This window comes from Neophocaena asiaeorientalis, unplaced genomic scaffold (assembly GCF_003031525.2).
Source record: "Neophocaena asiaeorientalis asiaeorientalis breed wild unplaced genomic scaffold, Neophocaena_asiaeorientalis_V1.1 scaffold142, whole genome shotgun sequence".
NCBI lineage: Eukaryota > Metazoa > Chordata > Mammalia > Artiodactyla > Phocoenidae > Neophocaena > Neophocaena asiaeorientalis.
The window spans coordinates 4,383,433-4,408,408 of NW_020174563.1; the positions used below are offsets into that span (position 1 = coordinate 4,383,433).

The 24,976-nt window shown below is 37.2% G+C and overlaps 1 pseudogene; it reads left to right on the plus strand.

Moving 5' to 3' along the window:
- Positions 1 to 20,834: 20,834 nt before the first annotated feature.
- LOC112408320 (proteolipid protein 2 pseudogene) lies at positions 20,835 to 21,384 on the plus strand (annotated as a pseudogene).
- Positions 21,385 to 24,976: the final 3,592 nt, after the last annotated feature.

The window sequence follows — 24,976 nt, forward strand, 5'->3', positions numbered from 1 at the left end:
TACTTCAGGACAAGATTTGTTTGTTTATGGTGGCAGCACTAATTCCATCAGTTTCAAAGGACTTTTGCTTACAATTATGCCTTATTTTTTAAATTTAGTTTACATAGAACACTCAGATTTTCTTTGTTTTATTTTTTCCCCAAGAATTTTGATTCAGAGCATACTTGAAGTGGTTTTTGTGAGTTTCTTTATGTTTGTTTTGATATCTAATTGGGACAAGGTGTGTTCTTCTGTAGACTTTCTGGTTTCTGGAAATTATTTTTTCAGTTTTCCATGCCATAAATCCCCTTACATTTTTCTCCTTTTATAGTGAAAATATCCTATGGAAAAGGAGAAGGAATAGTTGAGTAAATATGACAGGAGGTTTTAGAAAACCACCATCCTCTTTTCTCCTCCCCTTTTTTGCACAGCATAAATTACTTTTGATGCAATAAGAAACACAAATCAGTCACTGTCTCTCACTCAATTTGTCTGCTTCTTCAGACCCTGCTGCCCATTGACCTCTAACAGGCCTTTATACTAGAACAGTGAAAAAAAATGTATTCATGGGCAAATAATAATAATATGCTTTATATTTCTAGTATCTGTGGTGGTAGAATATGAAATGCAATAAAGTTGGGCTAGCAAGGAAGAGCCAAAGGTAGAGATCCAGGAAGCAAGAAATATGTCATAAAATTCTCAACAAATTTTTATTGAACATTTTTTAATGTTCAGGAACCCAGCTGACCACTGGTGAAATTACAAAGGTGTGTAAAATGCAGTCCTTACGTTTGATTAACTTAACAGTCAAATGTAAGAGACACACTCACATACCCAAATAATAGTACAAATTTAAAAAGATACTTGAAGATGACTTCAGTGATATAGGGGTATCTACAGAGTGTGTGTGTGGGGTTGGTTATTTGTTACTAGCTTTATTGAGATATAATGTATTTGTGATAAAAACGCACCCACTCATCATGCACATTTGAATGATTTTTAGTAAATTTATACGATTGTGCAATCATCACTACAATCCAGTTTTTGAACATTACCATCACTCCAAAAAATGTCCTTGTGTGCCCATTTGCAGTAAATGTCCCTCTTCTACCCCAAGCCTCAGAAGCTCATTGATCTGCTTTGTCAGAACAGCCTTGAGTCTAGGGCTAATTTGACCTCACTACTGAGACAGTGCCCTTCTGGGGGCTTGACCCAGCGCTGGTGGGAACATGAACTAGTCTTAGCTCTGGATAGATAATCCTCTAGGGACTTTTCCTGCTGCCCCTTTCCTGTGGCTCTTTCCTCAGCCTCGGTAGTTTCCTCACACTCAGCCTAAAACTCAGGAGGGGCTTCTCTGCAAACCTCTGAGGGCAATGGCCTCTCTCTGTGAGGCTCTCTTTTCTCTGAAGATTCCCCCATTAATTTCAGTTGCTTTGTCCTCAAGCTCTCAGCTCTGGCTCCTCGACCCAGTGACACTACTGGGCTTGGTTTGTCTTCCTCCTCCCCGTGTTGTGGCCTGTGAGCTGCGGTAAATCTAGTTTCTATTATTCCGTTATGACTAGGAAAACAAGTACTAGTTTTAGGGTTTTTTTTTAAATTTTATTCCCATGCGCCACCTACCTATGGCCAGTTCCATACAATAGAATTAATTCTCAATAAATCAGCAGTGGATTGATCCACTTTTGAGATCAAACATGGTAAATACAGGGCTTCCCTGGTGGTGCAGTGGTTGAGAGTCCGCCTGCCGATGCAGGGGACACGGGTTCGTGCCCCGGTCCGGGAGGATCCCACATGCCGCAGAGCGGCTGGGCCCGTGAGCCATGGCCGCTGAGCCTGCGTGTCCGGAGCCTGTGCTCCGCAGCGGGAGAGACCACAGCAGTGAGAGTCCCGCGTGCCGCAAAAAAAAACAAAAACAAAAACAAAAAAACATGGTAAATACATATACACACACAATATATGTGTATATCTATACTTAAAAAGCATAAAAATAATGATGAATCAGTGAAAACCTCTACATATTATTATAAACTACAATATTTGCCACATTATGTGAACCTGGCAGCAACCCATACTGTTCCAGTTCACATGTAGATAAATGTTATCTTGGAATGGGGGTCACATAATTAGTTTGTTTTTAGATTTTTTTTAATGAATTTATTTTGTAACCTCTTGCATGAGATTGCAAGTTTGCTTAGTGGAGAAGAGAATGGCAGCAAGAGTGGAAGTGCTGAGCACCGCGGCCAGCATCCTGTATGATGTACTTAATGGTATGCTCTCATCCAGACAACTGCGTTTGTATTCTTGCGATATTTTTGAATGATATTTACAGACCAATAAATGTGTTCTTTTATCAGGATTTTATCGTTCCTAGTGACAGAAATCCCCACCCAAACTAGTTAATCATAAAAGGGACTTAGAGGACTTCCTTGGTTGTCCAGTGGTTAAGACTCCGTGCTTCCACTGCAGGGGGCACAGGTTCGATCCCTGGTCAGGGAACTAAGATCCCACATGCCAAAAAAAAAAAAATTATGTCTATATATAAATTTTTTTTTAAAAAAGGGACTTAGATGGTTAGCTAAACTTAAGGTCTACTTTCAGATGTGGCTGGATATAGAACACCAAAAAATGTTATCAGCTTCCTGATTTTCTCTCTCCAATTCTGGCTCTGCTTCTTTTTTCTGACTTCATTCTCAGAAGAGTCTTCCATCCTAGTTGCAAGATGGTTGCCTGGGGCTGTATATTTCCACTTCATATTTCCACGTATTCCAAGCAAAAGTCCCAAGATTCACTCTGGATCAGCTGAGGTCATATGTCCACCCTGACCACTTTGGCAAAGGAAGTGTAATGCTCTCATTGGCTTAAGCCAAGGTCATGTACTTTACCTTAGACTGAGGGTAGAATTCTTCTCAGATCATGTGACCTGAGGCTGGAAATCAGACTATGGTTAGAAGTTGAGTGAATGGCTGCTGGAAAGGCAAGTAATAATTGTGCTCTCTGTACATGAGATGTAACCGTAGCCAAATAAGTTTACATTAAATCCACTTCTAACCATATTTTGGCTATGACAGCCTGTATTATTTCCACCTCCACTCTTGCCACCAACACACATATAGTCTTATTACCCTAATTAGCTGAGGGCTGATTATATTGTGTAAGAGAGAACAGATAAGGAGAATATATAATCAGACAATGGAAATCTTGGAAGACCTCATTAAAAAGGGAGGACTTTAATATCAAGAGATAGAAGGCGATGGACATTCCAGGGAAAGAGAATGTTACAAAGAAAACAAGCTGGAAAATATAGAACAACAAATAGGTCAGTGAAAGTACAGATTGGGATCCAGGGTAAGACTGTAAAGAGGCTGAGGGAAGGTCATGCAAGTTCTTGAGCCTCAAGCTAAAGGATTTGAATTACTCTGATATGCTTAAGGCATAGGTCAGCAAACTTCTTCTGTAAAGATCCAGATAGCAAATATTTTAGGCTTCGCAAGTCAAGAGGAGAAATCATGGATATTATGTAAGAACTTACACAACAAGAGAGAAGACAGGGACTTCCCTGGTGGTGCAGCGGTTAAGAATCTGCCTGTCAATGCAGGGGACACAGGTTCGAGCCCTGGTCCGGGAAGATCCCACATGCTGTGGAGCAACTAAACCTGTGTGCCACAACTACTGAGCCTGCGCTCTAGAGCCCTCGAGCCACAACTACTGAGCCCATGTTTCACAGCTACTGAAGCCTGCGTGCCTAGAGCCTGTGCTTGGACACCCAGAATCCTACTTGGACAGTCAGTGTGGTGGGACGAGTATGGTTCTCAGTAAGGCAGTGTCTGTCAATTAAGTTGTCCTCTAGCCTGGTTCCCACAGACTTATCTTTAGTATTAGAGTACTGGGGAGACAATGAAGGAGGGATTAAAACTGCGCTGACAGATTAAGAACCCTTGGAATTCGAGATTTCATCAGTAACAGGAGACTTTCTCATGACACAGATCTCAGTACCCTTGACTCAGGTATTTACCACCTTTGGGCAGGTGTTGGCAGCAGGGCACATGCATGTCCCCAAAAGTGAGGGCCTCCTTAAATTTTGTACCTTGACACCATGGTCCCAGCCCTGGTTAGCAGTCATAGACAGCAAGATGGCAATTTCGGTGACAACTAGATGCTAGTAGGAGGAGGAAAATGGTGAGTTCCATAGGAAGCCATCATGGGTTGTCTTTGAAAAATTCATGAAAAGATAGTCACCCCATGAGCACATATGGGGCAAATGTGGGGTGGCCTCAAAATATTCCTTGTTGCCTTACATCCTTGGTGGCACATGGTGAGCTAAATATACATATAACAATGACTCAAACAATCATACAAACATTTAATTACATATGTAGACTTAGGTGTTATATAAATACATGAATTCCTCTTCTACAAATCAAATTATATTTGGCGTATTACATTCCTCCTGGAAAACTACAGGGAAGTTGCAGCCATGCACCTATGTTATTTCCCACTAAGTGTTTGCTTTATAATGAAGGAAAACAAGCACACTTCTTAAGGAACAGGTGTAGTGCTAGCAGTTAGGAGAATAGCAAACAGCAATGGCCTGCTGCCTTGGAAACAGCCTGGTGTCCTAGCAACAAGCACATTCATTTGCCTGGCCTGCCCTGTGGAGTTCTGTCAACACAGGTAAAGGGCTCACCCACAGAACTTAAGTGACAGCCTTTCTGTTCCAGAGTAAAGCTAGGCCCATCTATGTAAACTTGGAAGTGGATGAGAAACCAAATCATTCTGCCAAGGAGCCAGTGGTTTGGAAGCTAAAATGTCAGCAATGTAGGAGTTAAATTTATTCATATCTACTCTTCATCTAGATGGTCTAGACATAAGTTTCTTTCTTTATTTGTTCGCTCTCCTAAAGGAAGGATCAAAAATATGGTGGCCGTGGCTAAAGCCATGACTATGGCTCTGCCCCCTAGACTTTCTTTGGGTTAAGAAGTGTAGTATTTTCCCCAAACTTCATTTGACCCCTGCCTCTTTGTTTGAAGCCACAAAGGCTAGGAGAAAGAGGGCAGGACAGTGGCAATAATTTAAATGTGATAGCTTCCCTTTTCCCACATATTTTAATTATAATCGCTAAATTCTGTGAGAATGATTGAGAAGATTTTTTTGATCTGGAAAATGTCCAAAGTATCTCATGAGACACATAGGAAATTTCAAACTATTGGAACTAGCTATGGGATAGCATAAAGGGCAAATTTCCTGAGGTCAGGGCAGAAACTGTATATATATATATACTTTATATATATAATTTTAATGATTGCATAAAAAGAAATTAAATACTTAAATAAAACTTTTATTCCTTTAGAATGGTTTAACTCTTTTATTAGTGAGTGTCATAGTCTAGTAGGTCATATACACACATATGCAAAATGTTTAAAAGTTTTTCATAACTAAATCAACCAGAAGGCAAAAGAAAAATAATGAATCTTTCATTTTTAGTCAAAATGATATCCTAAAGTTCTAGTGAATTCATATTTTAAAAAACTAACAGGGACTTCCCTGGTGGCACAGTGCTTAAGAATCCGCCTTCCAATGCAAGGGACACTGGTTTGATCCCTGGGCCAGGAAGATCCCACATGCCACAGAGCAACTAAGCCTGTGCGCCACAACTACTGATCCTGCTGTCTAGAGCCCGAGAGCCACAACTACTGAGCCCATGCGCCACAACTACTGAAGCCTGCATGCCTAGAGCCCATGCTCCACAACAAAAGAAGCCACCGCAATGAGAAGCCCACGCAACGCAAAGAGTAGCCCCTGCTTGCCGCAACTAGAGAAAGTTGCGTGCACAGCAACAAAGTCCCAATACCGCCAAAGATAAATAAAATAAAATAATAAAAATTTTTTAAAAATCTAACAAAGTGTAATGAAACGAATTATAAAGTTAGTTTAAAAATTCAAGTGGATGCTTGCAAAATGTCTTTGGTAACTGGGGAGATAGTTGTTTATAACAACACGTTGAATAACTATGCTGTGATCATTATGACAACTTAGGCTTTTAGAATGAAGTCTTACACAGAAGGAAATAATTCCCTACATCCAAGTTGGGGAACAACCAACCAATTTAGAGATTAAAACTATAAACCAATGGTATTATATTTCAGTTGATTACATTAAAATTTATTTATTTATTTATTTAGGCTGTACCGGGTCTTAGTTCCCTGGGATCTAGTTCCCTGACCAGGGATTGAACCCATACCCCGGCATTGGGAGCATGGAGTCTTAGCCACTGAACCACCAGGGAAGTCCCTCAGCTGATTACATTTAATTGATTAGTAAAAGGAAAGCACAAACAGATGAGGCTTTTTTGGAGTATGATTGACAAGGAAAAAACAAATAATAGTGATGATATAAGGCAAGTTTCGGCAGAGCATAAGGAGAACCTAGGAAATAATCACAGGTAAAGCCAATAATGTAAGGCAGAGAGTCTTGAAGAAGATAGCGAAAGAAAACCTTTGTTACAAGTGAATAAAGAGAAAGTTATGTGTGCGTATGTTAATAGCTTAAACACCCAAATATATTTTACTTTAAGCAATACCTTTAATTAAATGTAAACAGCAAACTCAGTAGTTATGTCAACTTCTATTTTAGTGAAATGTTTAAAGGAGATTACAAATCTCCTAGTAACAATGTAGCCAGAGTTTTTCCTGGAAAAAAAAATTATTTCTCTTCAGCAGTTGTTTCTGAAAGACAATATATTTGTAGAAAATGAAATTTAACACCAAAGAGGTATTTTGTAGGCAAAGTATGTGAATGTTAGCTTACATTATGCTCATCGAAATGCATTTAATTTTCCAAAGGACAATTCTACACAAGGTTCAACCAAAGGTTTAACAAAAGTTTCAAAGTCCTGTTAAAGATTTCCTAAGAGTCCTCATCTCACTTGCTTCCATTTTACTTCTGCTCCTCTGTGGTCACTACTAACGTGCAAGAAGCAATTTTGCAAGCATTTATGTGGCTGTGAGCCATGTATGAGTCAATTAGATTGCCTACTTTTTAAATCTCTCTAACAGTTTATGAAACAGACTAACGCCTTCTCTCATACTGCATCAGGCCTGGATTCTGCCCTTTTGAGGAAGAATACATTACACCAAAAAAAAAAAAAAAAAAAAGAGGCATCTTGGTGAGGTCAGGGCAGATAACATCAAACTCTTCTCCCTCTCCTTTTAAAAATGATCTATAAACTCTTCTTGAGATCTATTTGAAACACACATGCAATTCTCAGAAAACAGCAATTCTTTAGTAACAGGGCCCAGCAGACTCCCCATCCCTAACCAACCCCTCAATGCCTTATTCTTCCAGATTTGTTTATTTTAGATCAACTAAACCATGTTGCTTAACAAAATTGCAAATAACTTCCCATGAGAAACCCACTTTCCATGAATACAGGTCTCTATAGATAGAAGAGAAAGTCAGGGATGTAAAACACAGTCTGTTCAATATTACTCTAGGCCAGTATTTAACTAAATATAATGAACCAATAAAAAGAGTAGCATGGATAACACAAAAACAGGAGGTTAAAAAAATGCTTTAATTGCCTTCAAGGGCAGCAGACTTGCCTTGCTTCCTCTTTTCTTCCTTCCTTCTGTCCTTCATTCCTATGTGCTGATGCAGCTAATATTAGCATGAGTTTGTATTCCCTGAGCACAGGGCAGATGTTGAGGCTACCAGTGATGAGAAGTGGACTAATAGTGTGCTGAAAAAATTCAACCTGGAATTTCTGCTTCGTGAACTTACTTGGCCTTCCTTAGTAAGACAACTGGATGCTATTTTACTCTACATATACATTCTGGATTAGGCAATATAGCAATTGATGTTGGCCATTAGTTACACTGGAGCAGGGATAAGAACTCCTTTTGCTCATCATTACAGCCCAAGAATCTAGCGAGCATGGCATACAGTAGGTACTCAATAAATACTGAAGGATAAAGTGGCTTTGGTTTACGCTTTCTGAACATTTCCAAATGCAAATAAAGAAAGAAAACAGCATTGAAATAGCCATGCTAAAGCTATTTGCCCTTACCCAAACACACCATGTTCTTTACATCTCCCTGTATTTTGACCCATTGCTTACTCAGTGTAGAATTTTTTGAACTAGGCTTTTACCTACAGATTGCTACTTAAACCTCAAGTTTCAGATGGAGGAATAACACTTCTGTGACGCTTTGACAGACTCCTCTGTTTTGTGATGTTTCTTCCTACACACATAGCATCTTGTACTTACAGCTCTCTTATGGAGTTGTGATTGCTTATTGGCCTAAAAAGATGCCCTTTCCCTAAATTGTGAATTCCTAATAGTAGGGAATATATCTTTTCATCGTTGTAGTCCCAATCCTAACATGGGTCTGATTTGTTGGGATATATGCAATGTCCATTGAATAAAAACTATTTCCTTTCACATTCCCACAGGAAAATCAGACACATGATCAAGCAGTTGGCTTATAATATGATGCATCTTATAGTAGAAATATGATACAGTGAGAGCACAAGGGAGGGGGTGATTACTTTTTCCTGGAGGTTGGGATTAGGCTGTATAGAGAAGATAACATTTGAACTGTCCTTGGGACATGAGAAGGAGCTCACCAAGTGGATAATCTAGAAGAAAGAGCATAATGAGCAAAGACAAGAAGATTTAAAAGACAGAGTATAGCACTGTAATTCTGCTTCCAGACAAGATGGCATAACAAGAAGCAGACTTATCCTCTCACCTGAACCAACTGAAAAAGCAGACATAATATATGAATGATGTTTTCAAGATACTATACACAGATAACAAAGGACAGTGATGGATGCAAGATGGGAAACAAGATGAGCGCTGTGACTGTTTCAATTTACCTGGCGTTTCCAGGCCATGGTTCGGGGAGAAGGAACCCAAGCAGGGCTCACTGGTCTCCCTGACCAGAGAGATGGAACTAGGAGTCTCAGGAGGCTCCATTTTCCTTGAACCTGAAGAGATTCCTTCTGGAGTCTTCAGCTGAATGCTGATTAAGATATTCGTGTGAAATAGCCAGGAGATGGAAACAACCAAAGTGTCCATCATCGGATGAATGGATAAAGAAGATGTGGCACATATATACAATGGAATATTACTCAGCCATAAAAAGAAATGAAATTGAGTTATTTGTAGTGAGGTGGATGGACCTAGAGTCTGTCATACAGAGTGAAGTAAGTCAGAAAGAGAAAGACAAATACAGTATGCTAACACATATATATGGAATCTAAGGGGAAAAAGTGTCATGAAGAACCTAGGGGTAAGACGGGAATAAAGACACAGACCTACTAGAGAATGGACTTGAGGATATGGGGAGGGGGAAGGGTAAGCTGTGACAAAGTGAGAGAGTGGCATGGACATATATACACTACCAAATGTAAAATAGATAGCTAGTGGGGAAGAAGCCACATAGCACAGGGATATCAGCTCAGTGCTTTGTGACCACCTGGATGGGTGGGATAGGGAGAGTGGGAGGGAGGGAGACGCAAGAGGGAGGAGATATGGGAACATATGTATATTTATAACTGATTCACTTTGTTATAAAGCAGAAACTAACACACCATTGTAAAGAAATTATACTCCAATAAAGATGTAAAAAAAAAACCCCAAAAAACTGAAATGCCATTAAAAAAAAAAAGATATTCGTGTGAAGAAACTACCTGAGGCTGGAGAAAGAACAACCAAAAGGATTAAAAGGAATAATCTCTGGAGTTAATCCATTGATGAAAATGGTTTCTGTTCCCACAGCCAGAGTGGAAAGCCTCATAATTCACAGAGATTGCACAGAAAGGTTTTGCATCACTAGTGGGACAAAATTAGCCCTAGACTCAGAGCTGCTGTAGTTCCACCTAACAAAGCTCAAAAGCAGGAATTGTGTATTAGTTTTTTATTGCTGTGTAACAAACACACACACAAACAGCAGTTTAAAGCAACAATAAGTTTATCTCACAGTGGTTGTAGGTCAGGAGCCCAGGTACAGGTTAGCTGGTTCCTCTACTTAGGGCCTCACCAGAATGAAATGAAGTGAGGGTATTGGCTGGGGCTATGATTCTCATCTGAAGCTTGGAGTCCTCTTCCAAGATCATTCAGGTTGTTGGCAGAATTTACTTTCTTGCAGTTGTAAGACAGAGATCCCCATTTTCTTGCTATCTGTTGGTCTGGGACCACTTTCGGGTCTCAGAGAGCCCCCAGAGGCAGCAGACCAGAAGGAGTGTGGCCTCGGTTGCTTCATCTTCTTTTAAAGCCTCCTTTGATTTGGTCAGGCACACCTGGGATGGTGCCTCACTGCTTGACCTAGTTCTAAATGCATATAGAGGAAATATTTAAGACAACTATATTAAAAACAGTGGATGGTAAAAGGATATAAACAGAAACATGGTTTCTAAACTTTATTTAAACTGATAAATTGTCAACACCAGTAAGCTGTGATAAGTTATACATATATAAAATGTAATACCGAAAAAAATATACAAAATGATATATGCAAACACACCATGGATACATAACAATGGAGTTGTAAAACAGTTCAAATAACCCATTGGAAGACAGGAAGAAGAACACAGAGAAGCAAAAAAGAAAGAATGAACATAAAACAAAAAAATGTCACATTCAAGTCCTAAAATAACAATAATTACATTAAATGTTAATGGTCTAAAATACTAATCAAGACTTACTGTAAAGCTAAAATAATCAATGCAGTCAAGTATTGGTGGAAGAGTAGACAAATAGGTCAATGGAACAGAATAGAGAGCCCAGATATAGACTCACATAAATATAGTCAACTGATCTTTGACAAAAAAGCAAAGGCAATAAAATGGAGCAATGATTGTTCTTTCAACAAATGGTACTGGAACAACTGGACATGTACATGCAAAAAAATGAATCTGGATACAGACCTTACACCCTTCATGAAAACTGACTCAAAATGGATCACAGACCTAAGTGTAAAATGCAAACTATAAAACTCCTAGAAGATAACATAGGAGAAAACCCATGATCTTGGGTATAGTGAAGACTTTTTAGATATGATGACACCAAAGGCATGATGCCTGAAATGAATAATTGATAAGTTGGACTTCATTAAAATTAAAAACTTCTACTCTGAGAAAGACAATGTCACAGAATGAAAGAAAATATTTGCAAGTATTTTGCAAAATATCTGATAAAGGACTGTTATCCAGAATATAGAAAGAATTCTTAAAACTCAACAATAAGAAAATGAACAATCTGATTTTTAAAAAATGGGCAAAAGACCTTAACGGACAACTCTCCAAAGAAGATATACAGATGGCAAATAAGCATATGAAAAGGTGCTCAACATCATATGTCATTAAGGAGTTGAAAATTAAAACAATAATGAGATACTACTACACACCTGTTAGAATAACCATATATTTTTGAAAACCCTTGAACATTATATAATTATTTGGTCTCTTATACTAGATACTAGAGAAAAAAAGGTTTTCCTAGCTTCCTCTTTTAATACAAGTGAAAATAGTACAGTCTTTACTTGTATATTGACAGACACACACACGAATACATATAAACACATGCAGATTAACAGACTATGAAGTCAGAGACCTTGTTCAAAATGATGTTTTGTCTTATACTAGCTTCCTGACATGTATAAGTTAATTCATGTTCTGAGGCTCAATGACTTTATCTATACAATGAAGATATGTCAGAGGGTAACGATAATTAAAATAAGATAATCAAATAAAATTCTATAGATGTACAAGACACATAATAAGGGCTTAATAAATATTGATAAATAAATATTCATTAAAATTATAAATTTTAACTATTATTACTAAATTCATCCAACAGCCTTCTCTGACATTTTCTTCCATATAATTTACGAGTTTAAAATTAATATATCTTTATGAAATATCTATAGCTGTCTCTTAACTGTGAAAAAATACAAAACGTATTTTTAATTTTTTAATCTTTTTGAATGCTTCAATTTGAAAAATCCAGTCATTAGGCTTTAATCGTGAGAAAATGAATAATGAAGTGAACAATCCACTTATTAATGATTGTGTTTTTAATCTTACACAAATGCCAATTCTTAGTCATTATGAATGCATTTTCCCTCTCCCAATTGCCTATTTAATGAAAAATGCATAAAACTCCAGTTTATTTTGAGTGCAAGCAATTGAGATAATCAAATAATTGAAAAAATTTGTAGACTTCATATTTTCAAAGAAAATCCCAATAAAAATGCATTCCAAATAGTCAAGCTGATTTGAAGAACTTTTTAATTTATTTTACTTTACTTTATTTTATTTTATTTTTTGCGGTACGCAAAGTGGTTGAGAGTCCGCCTGCCGATGCAGGGGACACAGGTTCGTGCCCCAGTCCGGGAAGATCCCACATGCCATGGAGCGGCTGGGCCCATGAACCATGGCGGCGGAGCCTGCGTGTCTGGAGCCTGTGCTCCACAACGGAAGAGGCCACAACAGTGAGAGGGCCATGTACTGCAAAAAAAAAAAAAAACAACAAAAAAACAACATTTAAGGAAATGGTCATAGGAACATACATATTGATAATTACCTTAAACGGGAATGGATTAAATGCTCCAACCAAAAGAAACAGGCTTGCTGAATGGATACAAAAACCAGACCCATATGTATGCTGTCTACGAGAGACCCACTTCAGACCTAGGCACACATACAGACTGAAAGTGAGGGGATGGAAAAAGATATTCCATGCAAATGGAAATCAAAGGAAAGCTGGGGTAGCAATACTCATATCAGATACAATAGACTTTAAAATAATGTTACAAGAGACAAGGAAGGACACTGCATAATGATCAAGGGATCAATCCAAGAAGAAGATATAACAATTATAAATATATATGCACCCAACATAGGAGCACCTCAATACACAAGGTAACTGCTAACAGCTCTAAGAGAGGAAATCGACAGTAACACAATAATAGTGGGGGACTTTAACACCTCACTTACACCAATGGACAGATCATCCAAAGTGAAAATAAATAAGGAAACAGAAGCTTTAAATGACACAACAGACCAGATAGATTTAATTGATATTTATAGGACATTCCATCCTAAAAAAGCAGGTTACACTTTTTTCTCAAGTGCACATAGAACATTCTCCAGGTTGGATCACATCTTGGGTCACAAATCAAGCCTCAGTAAATTTAAGAAAATTGAAATCATATCAAGCATCTTTTCTGAGCACAATGCTATGAGATTAGAAATGAATTACAGGGAAAAAAACATAAAAAACACAAACACATGGAGGCTAAACAATAGGTTACTAAATAACCAAGAGGTCACTGAAGAAATCAAAGAGGAAATAAAAAAATACCTAGAGACAACTGACAATGAAAAAACGACGATCCAAAAACCTATGGTATGCAGCAAAAGCAGTTCTGAGGGGAAAGTTTATAGCTATACAAGCCTACTTCAAGAAACAAGAAAAATCTCAAATAAAAAATCTAACCTTACACCTAAAGGAAGTAGAGAAAGAAGAACAAACAAAACCTGAAGTTAGCAGAAGGAAAGCAGTCATACAGATCAGAGCAGAAATAAATGAAATAGAAGTGAAGAAAACAACACCAAAGATTAATAAAACTAAAAGTTGGTTCTTTGAGAAGATAAACAAAATTGAAAAACCATTAGCCAGACTCATCAAGAAAAAGAGGGAGAGGACTCAAATCAATAAAATTAGAAAAGAAAAGGGAGAAGTTACAACAGACACTGCAGAAAAGTATGGACACCAAGAGGGGAAAACGGGGGTGGGTGGTGGTGGTGGTGGTGTGATGAATTAGGTGATTGGGACTGACATGTATACACTGGTGTGTATAAAATTGGACTAATAAGAACCTGCTGTATAAAAATATAAAATAAAATTCAAAAATTTTAAAAATAAAATAAAATATAATTTACTGTGTATTAATTACCTCTGTCAACCTCACACAGTTCAAAGAAACCCATATACTATGTGTGCAGAGACTTTAAAAATATGCTTTGCAGAGACTAAAAAGCTGGATTACCCAGTAAGACTATATTCCAACTGGCCTTATCTGAAACAGAAGATATATATTTGCCTCTTGAGCTGTAGTGATGATTGGATATGAATTCTGAGAACTTGAAGACTGGTATTTATGGGCAAAGTAGTCTAGAAATAGCTGAGGAAAGATTTTTAGCTTTTCAAATTTAGTCTTTAAAAGATAAGATGTACCATGTATATTTGTGGAAATATTTTGTATTCTTACAATACCTTTAAATGAACATAGCTTCATTGAAAATAATGTGAATAGATTGAATCATCTTGTGAACAGATTGAATCATCTTGTAAAAAGCAGAGGAATTAGTATAGAGGGTAAAGGACTTTTAAAAATAATTTGCTTGCAGTAAAAGTCAAATCATTATGCTATACACCTTAAACTTATACAGTGCTATATGTCAAGTATATCTCAATAAAACTGAAAGAATAAAAATTACTGAAATGCCAACTGCTTTTCTCCATAAAGTAAAAAAGAAATTTGAAAGAAATATAAGCTAAAAAGTATCAACTTTTCCAATTAAAACTAAATTATTGAGGTGATAAATCTTACAGGTGCATATAAAAAGCAATATTAATAACTAACATTTACTTAGAGTTCTACAACTCATTATTTCTTATCAGTTATCTGTTTTTCAGAACCATCTGAGGCAGGCATTATCATAATCTTCATATTCCAGATGAGAAATCTGAGACTCAGAAAGAATAATCCTCATTTTCATTACTTAACTTTTCTGCCAAAACACAACAAAGATAGTTTTCCCTTTCTTTAGGCAGTAAGAGCTGTTTTCTGGTTTTGTAGTGTTTTGTTTTGTTTTTTAAAGTCCCATGCCAGGGAAATAACAGTCATAAATAGTAATGAGAGGATACTATTTTCTTCACAATTGAAACAGCAGCTATTGCTGCCTTCTTAGGACTGAAAACAACCTAACAAAACTCTCCACTATTCTAAGATCCAGAAATAGAGATCAAGTCGATCTTGGCTCCTTCAGGAATTTAGGTTGGCATTTAGGGAGTGGGAGTGTGTGTACTCTGGCATTAGGGGTCACTCTGATGCTCAGTCCCACTGATGTTTACTAGAACATTAGTTTTGGGGAAGTACAGGACAAGGAAACAGGCTAGAGGTCCTAAACTGCAAGAAAAAATCACAACCAAGATTCCATACAGGATTTCAAACTTCAAGTACCACTATAGAATCCTTTCTAGAATTTTTCTCTTTTGCTAATGTGAGATTGCTTTGTTTTGGGAGGGCATAGGTTTCAGTCACTACACAGCTCTCAACTTGTTCTATAAGCCACATACTTCTGTATTTAGAAACACATAAACTACTGTAGTTATCTGACAAAATTAGATTTAGATATGTGACTGGGAGTGTGAAATGGGGTACTTCCAGTTCATGAATCTGGAGAGCTTATATTGAAGAAGATTTGGGAAAAGAAGTATTAGCATGGATAAAGAAAGACATTACATAATTATAAATGGGTAACATCAAAAAGATGTAACAAATCTAAATGTGTATGCACCTCAAAATAGGGCTTCAAAATATATGGAACAAAAGCTAGTAGAAATAAGCCAGAAATCCACATATATACATGAAGACATCAACATTTCTTTCTCAGGAATCAATAGAACAATTTAATATCAATAGTGTACAAAAGAACAATATTATCAACCAACCTGACCATATTTACATTTATAGAATATTCCACCATCAGCAGAATACACAATTTTTTTCAAATGCATATGGAATATTTACCAAGATAGTCTGTAGTCTGAACCATAAAACAAATCTTAACAAATTTAAAGAATTAGAAATAGGTGAGTTCATAGAGACCAGAAAATAGAATAGAGATTACAAGTGGCTGAGGGGAAGAGAAAGTTATTGTTTTAAGGATGCAGAGTTTTTATATGGGATGCTGAAAGATGAAAATGTTCTCAAAATAGAAAGTGGTGATAGTTACACAATATTGTGATTGATACTTAAAGCCACTGAACTGTACCCTTTAAAATGTTTGAAATGGTAAATTTTATGTTATGTATATTTTACCACAATAGAAAATATCAGTTGGGGAAAAAAACCCACACATATACAGTATATAATCTGACCAGAACAGAATCAAATGAGAAAACAATTTTAAAAATCAGGAAAATATTTGAAAATTAGACAACATACTTCTAAATGAACCACTTGCCAAAGAGGAAATTTCAAGGGAAATTAGAAAATATTTTGAACTGAATAAAAATACAACATATAAAAATTTGTGAAATGTAGCCAGAAGAAAATTTATAGAACTGAGTGCTTGTATTAATAAAGAACAAGAGTTTAAAAACAGTAGCCTAAGCTTTCAGTTTAAGAATCTAGAAAAAGGGAACAAATTTAATGCAAATCAAGTAGAAGGATGGAAATAAAGATAAGAATGAAAACCAATAAATTTGAAAACAGAAAGCTAATAGAGAAACCAATGAAAGCAAAAACTGATATGTTGAAAAGATTAGTAAATTTTATAAATCTCTAGCCAAACTGACCAAGAAAAAAGAGATCATGTAAATTGCCAATCTCAGGATCGAAAGTCGGTACATCACTAGAGACACTATATACATTACAAGGACAATAGATTATGATGAAAAAAATTGATTCTCAGAAATTAAAAAGTTAGATGAAATAGACAATCTTTTAAAAGACACAAATTAGCAAAGCTCCCTCAGGAAGAAATAGATAACCTGATTATCTACTGATAATAGCTTAAAACTACTGAATTTATAGCTTAAAACTTCCAACAAAGAATACTCTAGGTTTCACTAGTGAGTTATACCAAACATTTAAAGATATTATAGCAATTCTACACAAACTCTATGACAAAATGGTAAGGAAAGGAACCCTTCCCAACTTGTTGTATGAGGCTAGCATTACCATGATAGCGAAACAAAGAAGAAAAAGAAAGAAAAAGGGAGAGAAAGAGGGAGGGAGGAAATATAAACATACACACAAAAAACCTTAAAAAAAAGTTAGTAAATTGGGGCTTCCCTGGTGGCGCAGTGGTTGAGAGTCCGCCTGCCAATGCAGGGGACACGGGTTCGTGCCCTGGCCTGGGAAGATCCCACGTGCCACGGAGCGGCTTGGCCCGTGAGCCATGGTTGCTGAGCCTGCGCATCCGGAGCCTGTGCCCCACAATGGGAGAGGCCACGGCAGTGAGAGACATGCGTACCACAAAAAAAAAAAAAAAAGTTAGTAAATTGAATCCATCAATATATAAAAATGATAATATTTCGTGGTAAATTGGGGGTTTATCCAAGGAGTGGAATGTTGGTTTAACATTTAACAATCTATGTAATTTATCATATCAACAGAATAAAAGAGAAAAACCACACAATTATCTCAACAGATGCAGAAAAAACGTCCATACTTGAATTTTTAAAAAGCTTATCAAGCCAAGAATAGAAAAAAAATCCCCGTTTTAATAGAGGGTACCTGTAACTAACATAATGGTAAAAGACTGAATGTTCCCGTATGATAGGTAAAAGGGAAGGAGTGTCCACCCTTATTGCTTCTATCTGATACTGTTCTGGAGGGTGAAGCCAGTGCAGTAAGACAAGATAAATAAATAAAGTAAATGTAGATCAAAAAGAAAGAAAGAAATCTGTCTCTATTGGCTATCAACAGACAGAATATCCCAAAGAATGTATAAAACAGCTACTGGAACTAATAAGTGAATTTAGGAAAGTCATAGGATTCAAAGTCAATGTACAAACATTCATTGTGCTTCTATAAAGTAACATAAACTATTAGAAATTGAAATTTGAAAAGAGTACTATTTACAATAGTATAAAAATATGATATATTTTGGTATATAATATACATGTTAAAAATTATAAGCTATTGATGTAAGAAATAAAAGATCCAAATAAATGGAAAGCATACTGTATTCATGGATTGGAAGTCTTAATATTATTAGAATGTCAATTCTCCCCACACTGATCTACAGATTTAATGTAATCCCATCGTAATCTCAGTAGTGTATTTTGTAGAAATTAGCAAGCTGATTCTAAAATTTATATGGATAAACAAAGGCTGTACAATAGCCAAAACAACTTTGACATAGAAGAAAATTTATATGACTTGATTTATACTTATTCTAAGGCTACAGTTATTAGGAGAGTGTAGTGTTGGTAAATATAAACATATAGATCAATTGAATAGAACAGAGAGTCCGGAAGTAGATTTATACAAAATCAGTCAATTGATTGATTTTTGACAAAGTTGTTAAAGAAATTCAATGGTGAAGGGATAGTTTTTCAGCATCTGGTTGTCAAACAATTTGACATCCATATGCAAAACTAAAAAAGAACTATCTTTCTGCTGTTGCTTTATAATAGTATAATTTTATTATGGTCCATTAACATACTTTGTATTATTTTAATTTATTTAAATTTGTCAAGGTTTGTTTTTGCTTCATGTATTTTATTTAAAGCCTTGTTATTAAGTGCATACTCATTTAAGATTGTTATGTCTTCTGGTAAAGTGACCATTTTATAAATCTGTAATGTCCTTTTTTTATCCTAAATAACATTCCTTGTTCTGAAGTCTACTTTGTCTGATACTAAAATAGCCACTCCAGCTTCCTTTTGATTATTGTTTCTGTGGAATATTTTTTTCCATACTCTTACTTTTAATCTATCTAAGTCTTTATGTTTAAACTGAGTTTCTTGAGACCAACATGTAGATTTTTAAAAATTTTAATATTACTTCAATCTTTTAATTGGTATATTTAGACCATTTACATTTAATGTAATTATTGGTGTGGTTAGACCTAGATCTATTATTTTGCTATGTGGTTTTTGTTCTGTTTGCTCTTTTGTTTCCCTATTCCTCATTTCCTGCCTTCTTTTGGATAGTTTGAATAGTTTTAGTATTCCACTCTATTTTATCTACTGCTTTTTTGGTGTTGTCTTTCTCTCTCTCCTCCCTCCCTCTCTCCCTCCCTCTCCCTTTCTCTTTCTGGTCTTTTCTAGGGAAGAATTTCTCAAACTCAGTACAATTTCTATTTTGGACCAAATAATTATTTGTTCTGGACAGCTGTCCTATGCATTGTAGGATGTTTAAAAGCATTTCTGATCTCTACCCACCAGATGCCAGTTGCACCTCTTCCCCAATTATGGCAGTCAAAATTGTCTTTAGACATTGCCAGTTGTCTCCTGGTGGGCAAAATCAGCCCAAGTTGAGAACTACTGCTCTAAATAATACAACAGAAATACTTAACATTTCAGAGTATAGTTAGAGTAATGTTTTACTATTTAATATTTAGAAGTTTTACAATCATATAAGTCTCTTAACCTCCTCCCTTTATACTATACTTGTCATATGTATTAATTGAACATGCATTAAAAAAAACCCCAGTTTTCTATATTTACTCAGATTTTACTGTTTTTGTTCTTCTTTAATTCCTGAAGTTCCAGGTTTCATCTGGTATTATTTCCCCTCAGTCTGAAGAACTTGCTTTAACATTTCTTTTAGTTGGCTGTATGTTCTCTTAGTTTACCTTCATCTGAGAATATCTTTATTTCTCTTTCACTCCTAGAGGATATTTTCATTGGATTTAGAATGCTTGGTCAAAAGTTTTTTCCTATCATTTTGAAGATGTTCTACTGTCTTCTGGCTTCCACGGTTTCCAATGAGAAGTCCATCATTTTTTTTTTAAACGTCTTTATTGGAGTATAATTGCTTTACAATATTGTGTTAATTTCTGCTGTATAACAAAGTGAATCAGCTATATGTATACCTATATCCCCATATCTCCTCCCTCTTGCATCTCCCTCCCAACCTCCCTATCCCACCCTTCTAGGTGGTCACAAAGCACCAAGCTGATCTCCCTGTGCTATGCAGCTGGAGAAGTCCATCATTATTAACATCTTTGTTCTCCTATATATGTTGTGTCATTTTTCCTTAGCTGCTTTTAAGATTTTTTCTTTACATTTAGTTTTCAGTAGTTTGATTATAATATGTCTGGGTGTGGTTTTCTTTGAGTCTATTCTGTTTTATGTTCTGTGAATTTCTTGAATCTGCAAGTTAATGTCTTTCACCAATTTTGGGAAGTTTTCAGCCATTGTTTCATCAAATATATTTTTCTGCACCAATTTTCTTTATAGGACTCAACTGTTACAAACGTTAGACTTCTGATACAGTCCCATGGCTCCTTGAAGTTCTATTCAGTTTTTCTAATCTTTTTTCTCTTTGTTTTTCAGATTGGAGAATTTCTGTTAATCTGTCTTCAAGTTCACTGACTCTTCCCCATGTCATCTTCATTCTGCTATTGAGTTCATTAGTAAATTTTAAATTTCAGAGAATGTATATTTTAATACTATTTTATTCATTTTTTATAATTTATTTTCTTTGCTAAGACCTCCTATCTTTCCATTCATTTTGTTTCATGTGTGTTTACCTTTGCCTCATGAAGCTTATTATAGTATCTGCTTTAAAGTCTTTCTCTTATAATTTCAGCATATGTGTCACCTTGGGGTTGGCATCTGTTGATTTTTCTTTTCCTTTGAGAATTGGTCACCTTTTCCTGGCCTTTTCCTTATCAAGTAATTTTGGATTATATTCTGGACTTTTTGAATATTAAATTGTGTAGATACAGATCCTGTTAAAATTCTCTAAAGGATGTTATTCATTATTATTATCATTATTATCATTATTACTGTTTTAGCAGGTGACAGAACCAGTTAGCTTCAACCTACAAATTTTTAAAATCACTTTGATCCGGCAAGACAGCTGGGTGTGCACCAGCCTCGAGCCTGCAAGCAGATCCTCCCTGCCCCCAGGGACTCCAGCCCCACCATGGCAGATTCCCAGCACACATCTGCCCCCCACTGCTGGACCACCTGCACCAACTTCTTGTGCACCCAAAAGGGAAGTCTCCTGTTTGCTGAGATTATATTGTGCCTGGTGATTCTGACCCTCTTCAGTGCCTCAACAGCAGGATATTCCTATCTGTCTGTGATTGAATTGATCTTTGCTTCTATCTTCTTTGTCGTCTACATGTGTGACCTGCACACAAGATACAATTCATTCACTGGCCTTGGAGTGAGCCCTCATAGTGGCCATCCTCTACCTGATCACCTCCATTGTTGTCCTTGTTGAGAGAGGAAACCGCTCCAGAATCATTGCAGGGGCACTAGGCCTAATTGCTAAGGGCCTCTTTGGCTATGATGCCTCTGTCACTTTCCCCTTGAGATAATAAAGACATACAGCAGCACCTACTGACCCTGCTGATACCCTGGCCCTGTGTCAGTGTACTCCCTTCATTTCTCTCTGTAACCTGCAAATAACTCCTCTACCAAATTAACTCCTCCCCCTGTCCCTACAGCACTCCCAGCCAACTCCCAGCCCTGTATTGAGGTAAAAGTGCTGCTATTCAGAGAATTTATCTTCCAGCCTGCCAATCACCTCTCCAGGGTGTGCCTAGGTCCCCTTCCCTTATGCAGTATAAAAAAGAGATGCCAGTTCTGTCTGGTCTATGCCCCCACCTAAGCCACAAAATGAGGGAGGAGGGTACCTTAGATTTCAGACTCCAGGCCCCAGGTTGTGACTCACTCCAAATAACCTCTTCAGTGCGGGGGGTGTTTCTATGGAGGAATACATAAATAATAAATGGATTGTTAGAACAGCAACCAAAAAATCCCTTTCTGTGGACAGTGGTTCCAATCTCAGTTCAGTTTCCTAACCTTGCTGATGCTGCTTTGGGTCTGTTCAACCACATACATCTCTAAGAGGTTAGTCTGAGACCTGGTTGGTGGTTTAAATAGTAATTCAATTCTCAAAGTTTTGCTAGGCTGCTTTGGGTCTGTCCCATGCATATGCAGCTCAAGGGTAAGTTAGGGACCTGTCTAGTTTCTTACACAATTTTGGGATATCCTCTTCTCCAACTCACTTCTCTCCAGGATTCCTCCTACACTCTCTGCCCCACAGAGGCCCCCTTTCCCAGTTCTTCTGTGTAAAAAGGCAAGGTTTCTTTTAGAGTTTTAGAGTCCCTGTATCACTGCTGGCAAACAGTTCTGCACTTGGGGCAAAGCCACAGGAGAAAAGAGGGGAAAAAATAGAAAACTCATTCTCAAATGAATTGCTCCTTCAAGTTTTGACTCCAGTCCACAATCCACCTGATTTCATTTACTTTTGAGAGTCCTTAGATTTTTGTGTTTTTTTTTTAAATTTTATTTATTTATTTATGACTGTGTTGGGTCTTCGTTTCTGTGCGAGGGCTTTCTCTAGTTGCGGCAATAGGGGGCCACTCTTCATCGTGGTGCACGGGCCTCTCACTATCGCGGCCTCTCTTGTTGTGGAGCACAGGCTCCAGACGCACAGGCTCAGTAATTGTGGCTCACGGGCCTAGTTGCTCCGTGGCATGTGGGATCTTCCCAGACCAGGGCTCGAACCCGTATCCCCTGCGTTGGCAGGCAGATTCTCAACCACTGCGCCACCAGGGAAGCCCGATTTTTGTGTATTTTGTCCATAGTTTTCACTGTAATCAGCAGCAGAGATGCGCCATAGTGGATGTACTCTAACTTGGTTGGAAGTGGAAGTCACATTCTGATATTAGATGTAAGAAAAAGATTTTTAAGGATGTTTATAAAGATATGTAAAATGAATATAAGGAAGAGTAAGGTTTTGGTGATCACACGGTCCAATGGAACTCCCTCAGTAGTTGCCTAGAATAGAAGGGGTAAGAGTGCTAAGTATAGACAACACCAATCAAGTGTATTCTTAAAATAACACACAAAGTCAGAACTCAGGCATTCTAGTTATGCCGAGATGTCTTGATGCCCTTTCTCATACTCTTCTTTTGTGGGTAGTTTGGACAAACACCCTTTAGTGATGTCTCGGACAGTGATTTAGAAATTATGTTACTCAGAGCTCTAGGCATTCCATGGAGCCCTTTCCCCACCAAAAGTAGTGGGGAGAGGGTGGATGCCCTGGTACTCCTCCCTGCTTCAATTGTAGCAGCCCACTTTTATCTGTTGTTCTTATTGGACAGTGTTGTAAGATGTCATAACAGCTAGTATTAGCATTGGTAAAAAAAAAATAAAAACAAAAATAGGAAGCCACAAGTTTACAGTAAAGAGCCTGGGTTGATCAGCAGTAGCTGTCTGTGATGATGCTTTCCAATTCTCATCGACGCTTGTAAAACAGCTGAGGTATTCTAGATAAGAAGTACTGAGGCCTTTTCTGGGATTGCCTGGGGTACTATGGGAAGTTCAAAGCAGTAAAAGTGTTTCTGCTCTTCTGATTTAAAGTGCTTGTCTGAATACTGGAAAATGCAACATGGGCTGTTACCAGTTTATGTGCCTTACTCCCTCATTGCCAGAGTAAACCGGTGTTGCTTGATGACTTAAAGCTATCAAACCAAGGTGATACTGACCTGTTTCACCCCTTTGGAGAATATTTGCTTTTTATGAGGCTCCTGAGAATGGCAAGTACTTAACACAAAGAGATTACTTTAATACTTACATTTAAGGTAACGAGCTAGTGGGAAAGAGACTCTTCCTTAGGTGTCTTATAACACGGGGATTATATAAAGTAAGTTAACCTTGGACCCACACTTTAGGGATGGCTGAATAACAGCAGCATTTAATAGTTCATCTCCCAGCCTTCCATTAAATATTCACAAAGTAATACAAAAAGATGAAAATGCACAATCACTCTCGAAATAAAGGATAAAAGTCAATCATAAAGGAGAATGCTGAAAGTATTTCTATTACTAAATTTTCACTAGTGCCAAACTAAGAAACAGAATTGATATCTGAGGCATACAGCAACTTTTTTTTTTTTTTTGGTTTGGCCACCCCATGCACTTATGGCATCTTGGTTTCCTGACCAAGGATCGAACCCGTGTCCTCAGCAGTGAAAGAGTGAAGTCCTAACCACTGGACTGCCAGGAAATTCCCCACACAGCACCTTTTGAATCTGGAAATCTGTAAATTAGGTAGAAGGGACTCTGTCTCATGGCTCCTCTAGATTCCCTTCACTGACTGCCCATAGTTTGGGAACACAGAGCTTCACTAATGAGAAATCTAGGCAGCCATGGCCTTCACTGTGTGGAAACAGATGTCTGAATGGTCAGGGTGCCCCTTCCTGTCATTAACAGCGCCTCTTAACCAATTCAGTTTCTACAATCCCCAGTACAAAATAAGGCTCAGGATAAAGAGAATGGAGACCTTGGGATAGGTAGTCTTCACAAAGGTAAAGAATTTCAGGTGATGTAATACCTCAGTCTTATAGAGTGCTATATGTCAACTATATCTCAATAATGCTGGAAGAAAAAAAATTAGTAAAAACCCAAAAATTTAATTGACCAATTATGGAAAAAAGAGAATTTCAGGTAGAGGTAGAGGTAGAGTTAGAAGAACCCTAAAAACAGTGAAAGCTGCGGGGAGGGGTAAAGTCGTCCTTAAGGAAGAGTAAATACAGTTAAATTCTCTAGGTTAAACATCCTCTTTCTAATAGAGGATGGAGAAGTGATTCTACTTCATTTCAAAAGAACTACACAAAAGAAATGCTTGCTAAGCAGAAAAAAAAACCTAGAATAAGGCCTGTGCATATCAAATCACAGAATATTAGAGAAGCAGAGTCCATCAATACCTAAGCTATATGATAAGGAAACAAAATAACAACACTGCATCTAATCTGTTTACAAACTCTGGGCCTAGATATTTTTCTCCCAATTCAAAGTTGAGAAAATGGGGGTGGGGGTTGGGGAATGAGAACTATGGAATAAATTTCTGCAGTGTAAGACAAGGAAAATAATCTCTTAAGAACATTTTAATCGAATACTGATTTACTACAGGAACAGGAAGAAATTTTAGGAAGACCGTTTTTAAAAAATCTACATGTCCATCAATGGATGAATAAATAAACAAAAATTATTTATGTACAATGGAATA